The 9,152-nt window shown below is 42.1% G+C and overlaps 1 long non-coding RNA gene across 1 annotated transcript in view; it reads right to left on the bottom strand.

The window, feature by feature from the left end:
* Positions 1 to 1,007: 1,007 nt before the first annotated feature.
* The window catches only part of Gm52067, a 15,265-nt gene continuing 7,120 nt past the window's right edge, over positions 1,008 to 9,152 (bottom strand). The window contains exon 2 of the long non-coding RNA XR_003950714.1: positions 1,008 to 1,383. This is a non-coding gene — a long non-coding RNA (predicted gene, 52067). The remainder of the gene's footprint in view (positions 1,384 to 9,152) is intronic.

Here is a 9,152-nt window from a genome sequence, read left to right as displayed (position 1 = left end):
TAGATGATCTTGGTTAGAGGTGGCACCCCATGCACACACCCCGCTTCCAGAGTGCTAGAGCCCTATCTGGCTTGAACCTGTGCAGATCTTACTACGCTGCCACAGTCTTATGTGGGTCAGTCCTGTAGTCTGGCTCTCGGTCTCCCTGACTCCTCTTCTACATAGATCCCTGAGTCTCCAGGGGAGGAGTTTGATGAAGAAATTCAAACTGCTGACCTTTGGAACCGTCCATCCTACGGAGATAAACGGAAAAAGTAGGAAACTGATCTTCAACAGACACTGAATCTGCTATGACAACAGTGAGAAGCACATTTCTATTGGTTTTGTTGCTTGATTCGTTGGCTTGGAGTGAGTGAGTTTGCGTGTGAATATGCGTTTGTTTGGGGGTGAGTGTGAACATGTATTCATGTACGTTGAAGTCAAGGACCAACATAGTGGGGCACTCTCTTCCTTGTTGTTTTGGTTTGGTTTGGGTTTTGGTTTTAGTTTTGAGACTGGGTCTCCCACTGGCCTGCAGCTCAACAAGTAGACTAAGTAGCCTAGTCAAGTGCTCCACATATATATATATATACATGGTCTGGGAATGCTTGTGTGGCAAGCGCTGGACCAACTCAGCCATCATCCCAACCCCACATTTACATCATTTATAAACCACTCAGTCTATGTATTCATCACAGCAGGCTGAGCAGAGGAAGCCCCACTGTGACTACTTTCAGTGTGCAATGTGCTATCCTTTAACGACACAGTATTAGGCAATCTCCACTACCATCAGATACCAGAATCTTTCCATCATTCCCAGGAAAGCTCGGAGTATAATAATTTATAGTTTATTCTCATTATCAATTTGTGTGTGTGTAAAAAGGCCTCACTATATAATCCTGGCTAGCCTAGAACTCACTCTTTAGACCAGGCTGGCCTCATACTCACAGATATCCACCTGCCTCAGCATCCCAAGAACTGGAATTTGTATACAGCTTAAAAATGAAAAGACAGCTTTACAGTGAAAATATTTCCCCTAACAATATTTATTATTGAAAAGGTAAAACCTTTCAGACCTCAATGTTAGGCAATCTGAGACACTTCTTCCAAAAGTCATGCAGGGTCTGTCTGCATCCTCTGCCAGAAATCCCTTTCCTGTCAGCTCTCAGCTCAGCTCACTACATCCACCACCCACTCCGTTCTGGTACTTTTAGATGTGAAGACTCTCTTCTCTCCTGAAAGCGCCTTCTCCTTTGACATCCACATCACCCAACTGGGTCACACTTTCCTCTTCCTGTTGCTGTCAGCAGCTGCCACCTCTCTTGTGTGCCTGAGATTTCAGCACCTGGATGTCAGTCTTCCAGTCTGCCTCAAGTGCTGTCATTTGGGGCAGCTTTCGAACACCTGCAGTGACCCATCATGAACAGATAGGAAGATGTTAGCTTGTTGAACTCTGGACCCCAGCAGTCTAAAAAGATTGAAAAATGCTCAAAGCTGTGTGACTCCCGCTCCAACTCTTCCACCATCTTGCACCTCCTTAGGACCTCTGGGGCACAACCCCGCACTTTCTCATGCACCTCTGTTGCTTTAGGCACTAAGTAGAAGTCCCTCTGTACAAATCCTGTGCAAACACCATAGTAATCATCTTGTTCTTTCCCCACTGGCAAACATACCAAACTCCAACCCTAGATGAACCCAACCATCTGGCCTCCCAGTGCCTTAGCTCCAGCAGGAGAAAACACACAGCTGAACTGATTGGTATCATTGAAAAGTCAACATCCCCCGACCCACCGTTGCTTGGCAACCTAATGATGCATCTCCAGTGAACTCGGTTGATCTGTTTCCCGAATGATTACTTGGAACATTCCCACTCATAGCAAGTCTTCCTTTTCTTATCTGCCCAAAGGAGTCCATCACTGAGTCCTATACAGTTAACTACCCACTTCTCTCCTCTGCTACTCTCCTGTCAGTCATTTCTAGGCTGGCTGGCCTGGCAGTCTCCTAAGAATTCCCCTACCCTATTACTGCCCTCTCTTTGAAGTCTCAGCACAGAGGCTAGAGCAACTTTCTAATATATTACATTTTCATCTCTTTATTTTGTGTGTATGTGTTGATGTGTGTGATTATATATGGGTATGGACATACTCGTCCATGCAAGGCACTTGGGTGGTCAGAGGACAACTTTTAGGAGTCAGTTCTCTCCTTCCACCATAGAGGCTCTGGGTCCTGACATCAGGCTGTTGGGCATCTTTGCTCACCGAGCACCACACTGGAACTTGGAATGGTATTTTAAAAGCAGCAAATAGGTCGTATCATTCACTTGTTTTAAAATAAAGTCATGACTACCCCTTCCTCAGATGTCTTAAGAAACCAAATGCCTCCTGCCCATCTGCCTGGGCTCTGGGTACCATTCCATTTTGATTCATGTCTCCATCTCATTGTGTTCTAGCATGAGGACCTTCACATGCCAACCTTTTTTTTCTTCAGCCTGGGCTCATTTTTCTTTCCTAGGCTTGGTTTGTTCTCCGGCCCCTCCACATTCCCTACCAATTGTCACCTAGATAACTTCCATTCATTTTTTTGGTCTCACAGTTGCTAGTTCAATCTTGGGGAAGTCTGTGTTGACAAACCCCATCTTTAAATTCATGAGTATTTTGGACTGATTGTTGGTATCTCTGTCTGTTTTTGTTTTGTTTTGTTTTGTTTTGTTTTGTTTTTTCCCAAAGCTCCAAAGACAACTTACACACAGCACTTTAAACCAGTCACAGAGGCCAAGCATGGCAGCACATGCCTGCATACTCAGCACTTGGGAGGCAGGAAGATCAAGAGTTCAAGGTCATTCTCTGACACTGAATTTGAGATCGGCCTGCACTGATCCTTTGAGAAAAAACAAATAACACTTACTCTATAATTGGGCTGAAGAGATCTTACCACTGCCACATATATCATAATAACTCTATTTTCTTATTTTAATTAAATACAGGGTAATACCCTTGCTAAGGTTTTTTTAAAGCGAGAAAAGATGATCTACCTATATTTTGTAAATGGCATGTATTGGAACACAACTATGGCCATTCATTTATATGTGTAGGATATGGCTAATTTTACACAACAGTGGTCCAGTTAAGAGATTGTGATGAAAGTATGGCTTGCAAACATTAAGACTGATGACAAGAACATATGCAGGAAATATTTGCTGGTTCCTGCTCTGCAGTATTGAAATAGGAGTCTCTTAGGGCCTTGGCATGGCATAAGTGTACCCTCAAAGCTTGGCCCACACTGTGACACTGTAAATGGATGGAGGGATTGTTAGAGGTAACACTTTGTTGGAAGTAATGTGGTCACTGGGTTCATATAACCCTCCTCGTTAGATCGGGTGAGAGAGAGCAATGTTAACAAAGAACAGTGTTGACCTACAGTACTCTGGCTTCCTATCTCACCATGGGACTGCTTTAGCATTATCTCCCTCACTGAGAGGTTTCCACCAGAGGCTGAAAAGAGACCTCTTTGTTTTATGATTTACCCAGCTCCAGATGTTTTGTTACAGCACCAGAAGGTGAACTGATAACAATACTTTTAAAAATATCTTCGTCATTCTCTGATTCATTTTATCTTTTTGTTGAGGTACATATATGCTAAGGACATAAATAGTCCTAGCAGCTAGGATACAGTGCAACCTAGGTATCTGTTCCCCATGACTGGATAAGGACAATGTGTACACAGATACAGTGAAGTAGTGTCCAGCCTTGAAAAAGAAGGGGATCATGTCACTTGATGACATAGATGGACCTGGAGGACAAGTGAAATAATGTCAAGTGAAATAAGCCAGTCATAGAAATCACATGATCTCACATGTGGACTCTGAACAAATGTAGCTCATAGATGTTGAGAGCTGAACAGTGGTTAGCAGGACAGGAAGGAAGGTGTAGGAAGGGTGAGATGTTGCTCAAAAGTACAAAGTCTCAGGAGGGATAAACTGTAGTGATCTACTGTACAGAATAGTGACTCTAATCATTTGTATATTAAGGCTATATCTCCAGTTTAGTAAACAACTTGTAAACTCTCAAAAAAAAAATAGTCCTGATGTTTAGTATATCACTTGATAAATTTTTATAGATGTATACAACATACTAGCATTCCTCTGGTAAATATATTTAATATTTCAAATATTCTACTACAGTGTCCTGTAACCTGTCTTAGTCAACTTTCAGGAGCAGAATTATCTACATACCCTCTGTCACTAACATACTGTTGATGATATCCAGCTTTCATTCCTGATGGTCAGAACCAAATTGTAGGACCCAGGGTATTACTTCAATTTTCTTGTATCTGTTAAAACTTGCTTTATGTACAGTATAAGGTCAGTTTAAGAGAAAGTTTCATGAGGTGCTGAGAAGAAGGTATATTTTGTATTTGGGTGAGATATTCTATAAATATGTTATGTCCATATCATTTATAACATCACTTAGCTCCAGAATTTCTGTTTAGTTTTTGTCTGGAAGACCTGTCTGTTGGCAAGAGTGGGGTATTGAAGTCTCCAGTGTTCCTTGGGTTCCCTTATGTTTGATGTTAAGAATTACAATGTCCTCGTGGTGGATCTTTCCTTTGATGAGTATATAGTGTCTGCTTGCCCCCCGCCCCCATCCTGACCTGTTTTGGTTTAAGGTCTATTTTGGGCAGATACTAAAATGGCTTCCTTGTAGGATTCATTTGCTTGAAATAGCTTTTTCTATCCTTATACCCAGAGGTGATATCTATTCTTGATGTTAAGGTGTGTTTCTTAGATACAGCCAGCAGGATGGATCCTGTTTTTAATACAATATATCCATCTGTGTCTTTTATTGAGAATTTAGACCATTGATGTTGAAAGATATCAATGTGCAATATTTGTTGATTTCTGTTATTTTGTTGTGTGTGAGGAGTAGGGAATGTTTGCCCTCTTTTGATTTGTTCCTTGTGTGTGGATAACCACTTTATATTAGAGAACCTTCTAGAACCTTCTGTAGGGCTGGACTTGGGAGATATATTGCTTAACTTGGTTTTATCATAGAATGTCTTATTTTCTCCATCTATTGTGAGTGAAAGTTTTGCTGGGTACAGTAGTCTAGGCTGTCATCTTTAGTCTCTTTGAGTTTGTAGAACATCCATCTGAGCCCTTCTGGCTTTTAAAGTCTCCATTAAGAAGTCACCTAACATTAGAAGGTGTTACTCTACTAGGTCTGCTTTTATGTTACTTGGTCTTTTTTTCTTTTTTAAAAATATTTATTTATTTATTATATGTAAGTACACTGCAGCTGTCTTCAGACACACCAGTCAGATCTCCTTAAGGATGGTTGTGAGCCACCATGTGGTTGCTGGGACTTGAACTCAGGACCTTCAGAAGAGCAGTCGGGTGCTCTTACCCGCTGAGCCATCTCACCAGCCCGGTCTTTTTTTCTTTGTAGCTTTTAATATCCTTTCTTTGTTCTGTTCAGTTATTTTATTATTATGTGCCAATGGACCTTTCTTTTCTGTTCCCGTCTATTTTGGGGATCTTCTTGCTTCTTGTACCTTTATAGGTACCTCCTTCGTTAGGTTAGGGAAATTTTCCATTTTAATTTTACTGAAAATGTTTTCTGTGCCTTTGTCCTGGGTTTCCTCTCCTTTTTTATTGCTATTATTCTTAGATTTGATCTTTTCACAGTGTCTAAGATTTCCTGAATGTTTTATGCCCAGATTCTTTTAGATTAATATTTTTTTTTTGACCAAGGTATTCGTGTCTTCTGCCATGCCTTCAGTGCCTGAGGTTCTCTCTCCATCTCTTGTATTCTGTCCGTAATGTTTGTCTCTAAGGTTCCAGTTGGAGTTGCTAGATTTTCATTTCCAGTTTTACCTCAGCTTATGTTTTCTTTATTTATTTCTACTTTCAAGTCATGAACTGGTTTGCTTGTTTGTTTGTTTGTTTTGTTTTGTTTTGTTTTTCATTTTCTTCCCATGTTGTTTTCAGAAGTTTATTTAAGGAATTTATTCATTTCCTCCTTAAGGACTGTCTTAGTCAGGGTTTATATTCCTGCACAAGCATCATGACCAAGAAACAAGTTGGGGAGGAAAGGGTTTATTCGGCTTACATTTCCATACTGCTGTTCATCACCAAGGAAGTCAGGACTGGAACTCAAGCAAGTCAGAAAGCAGGAGCTGATGCAGAAGCCATGGAGGGATGTTCTTTACTGGCTTGCTTTCCCTGGCTTGCTCAGCCTGCTCTCTTATAGAACCAAGACTACCAGCCCAGAGATGGTCCCACCCACAAGGGGTCTTTCCCCCTTGATCACTAATTGAGAAAATGCCTTAAGTTGAATCTCATGGAGGCATTTCCTCAACTGAAGCTCCTTTCTCTGTGATAACTCCAGCTGTGTCAAGTTGACGCAAAACTAGTCAGTACAAGGACCTCTATCATATTCATAAAGGCTATTTTAAGATGTTTTTCTTGTGCTTCAGCTGTGTTGCAGTGCCCAGGGACTGCTGTGGTAGGGTTGCTGGACTCTAGTGGAGATATATTATCCTGGCTGTTGATTGTGATTTCACTCTGGCATCTAGGCATCTGAGATTGGGTAGACTGTCATTCTAGGTGCTCATATCAGGTCCTGTTTTTGTTGGGTGGGTGTTTTGTTCCTGGGTTTCTGTTTCCTACCCGCTTCTTAGAAGGGTATGGTAGTTGTATATTGCCTGGTAGGAAATTCTTTTGGAATCCTGATAGGTGTGGCCACGGGGATTTCTAGTAAAATGTTTTTCAAAGTATTGGGAGCTGACATTTAGAAGTGGGGATGGGATAGGTGTGGAGGCTGAGAAGTCCAAAGGAGGGAAGAAAGCAATGCATTCCACCAGGATATGCTTAATCCCCTGGGAATGGGAGCAGAGAGTGAGGAGAAGCCACAGCAGAAGAAAAGATGATTGAAGATCTGCAGTTATCCTACCTGCTTCCCTGCCTAGAGTGGGCTGCAGGTTCCCAAGGATTGTTCGCCCACATTGGGGGCAGGGATAAAACAATGAGTAGTAGGAGGGAAGTTAGGAGATGAAGGTCTGTATGGTCTACTGGAGATGAGGAGAAGTGGGAGGGGAGACTTCAGCAGATGGTATCCTGCAGAGCTGGGAGTGAGACTGGGGGACTGGATTTGGAGAAGCAGAGGAAGAGGTGAAGATCTGCACTTAGCCTACCTGCTTCCCTAGCTGGCCTGCAGTGGGAAGACTTTCATATAATAAATGTCACAATTTAATATGCAGAATTATTTATCAAGTTGTTAGTTTATTGATAGACAGCAGCTTCTTATACTTCTCTCATTGTGGGTGTGTGCATTCATGTGCACGGGTGTGTACATATGTGCATGTGTGTGTGTGTATGCATGTGTGTATGCATGTATGGGTACACTAGTGCATGCTGGTTAATGAAAACAAGTTAGCCTTGGATGTTGTTCCTCAGTCACCACCCACCTTATTTTTCTGAGAGTCTCCTGCCAGCCTGGGACTTGCCAAGTAGACTATTCTGGCTAGTCAGCAAAGGTCTATCTGTCTCCTGTCGTCTGTCTGTCTCCATCTCCCCAGCACTAGAATTACAGGCAAGCACCACCAGGCCTGGGTTTTCATATGTAACCTCTACGGATGAAACTCAGGTCCTCATAATTATTCCACAAGTGCTTTCTTGACTGTACTATCCCCCCAGCTCCCCATTTTCTCAGGGGTGATTTTGGTTGGTTGGTTTTGTTTTTTTGGGTTTTTTTTTTGTATCTGTATAATCTTTTTGGATATACACTTTGGTTATTGCTCATTTGTGTGGCTTCTTTCTTTGACTTAGTCTTGCTAGGAGTATGAATGACTTCTAAGAAGTAACTTCTCGTTCTCTGTAGCACATCTGCTCCTTGCTTCACTGAGTTGTGCCCTTATCTTTGTAATTGCTCTGCCTTTTACGTTCACTGGCTTTACTTTACTTCAACTTCAGCCAAGGTGCAAGTGTGAGTTCACACTGAAGGGCGAGTGCTTTAGAAGTATGTTGCTTGGTTTTCAACCATATTAGGATATTCCAGAGGATACTCAAGTAACCTTTTCATTGGTGATTTTTTTCACTTGATCTTACTGTTATTAGTGACATATTCTGTGACATGCTCACAGAAACTGACATAAGACAAACATTTGAAAGGAGCTGCATATCTGCAGTATTACCCACATCAACAGGTATTCCAAATTGCTTGGAAGTTAAGATTTTCTTCTGCCTTCTAGCCCTCTACTCCAGACTCCCATCTTGGACATGGCCTCTTAGGCTTTATCTTTTGGCAGTGTAAGAAGTCAAACCCAGGCTCTCTTTCATGCTAGACAAGTGCTCTACTACTGAACTACATCTCTGGCCTCTTCCTGTATTTTTAAAGATTTATTTTTATTTTAGGTATGTAAGTATTCTTCCTGAACAGATCATATGTCCACTACACGCGTGCCCGGTGTCCTCCAAAGCCTATAGAAAGTTTCAGGCAGTCTGAACAGTTGTAAGCCACCACATAGGTGCTAGGAACTGAACCCCTCTATACTTCAGCCCCATCCATTTCCATTCTGTTGATGGAATTCAGGAAGTCTTTGGCTTTTCCTCTTCACCCTGAAGGTTCTGCCCTTCATTCAGAGTCGGATACTTGCTCTTTAGCTTCCCCCATCATCCAGGCTCAACAATTATTGAAAATATTTTGAAAGAGAAAAAGCTGTATGTGTATGTGAGAGCAGGGATTGGGGAGGAGAGATTAGCTAACAAGGGCCTTGGGAAGGGTTTGTTTTATATGTCACTTATGCTAGCATAACTTGCTCTGTTCGCAATCTCCTGGCCACACCTACTACCTTTCTCTACTGCACTAGCAATTCCCAAATGTCCTGTAGGTGTACCTGTCATCTGGTAATCTTGTAGACTGCCATTTGGCAACACCAACCCACACGAATTTTCTTCATTTTTCCCATGCTAAGGTTGCCCGCACTCTATAAAAGCTTGCTCAGATTCAGCACATGCACCTGGCAAGACGATGATCAGCAATCTCAACAGAGTTCTTGTCTTGGATAAAGTGTGGTCTACTTGATCTGTGGGAAGCCACATGTGCCGTTGCAGGGTGGCGCTGGCTACCCCTGGCCACCACACATAAGTTTGGGTAGACACCCAATGTGTACATATG

Source organism: Mus musculus, chromosome 13 (genome assembly GCF_000001635.26).
Source record: "Mus musculus strain C57BL/6J chromosome 13, GRCm38.p6 C57BL/6J".
Lineage (NCBI taxonomy): Eukaryota > Metazoa > Chordata > Mammalia > Rodentia > Muridae > Mus > Mus musculus.
This window is presented reverse-complemented; position numbering and strand designations above follow the sequence as displayed.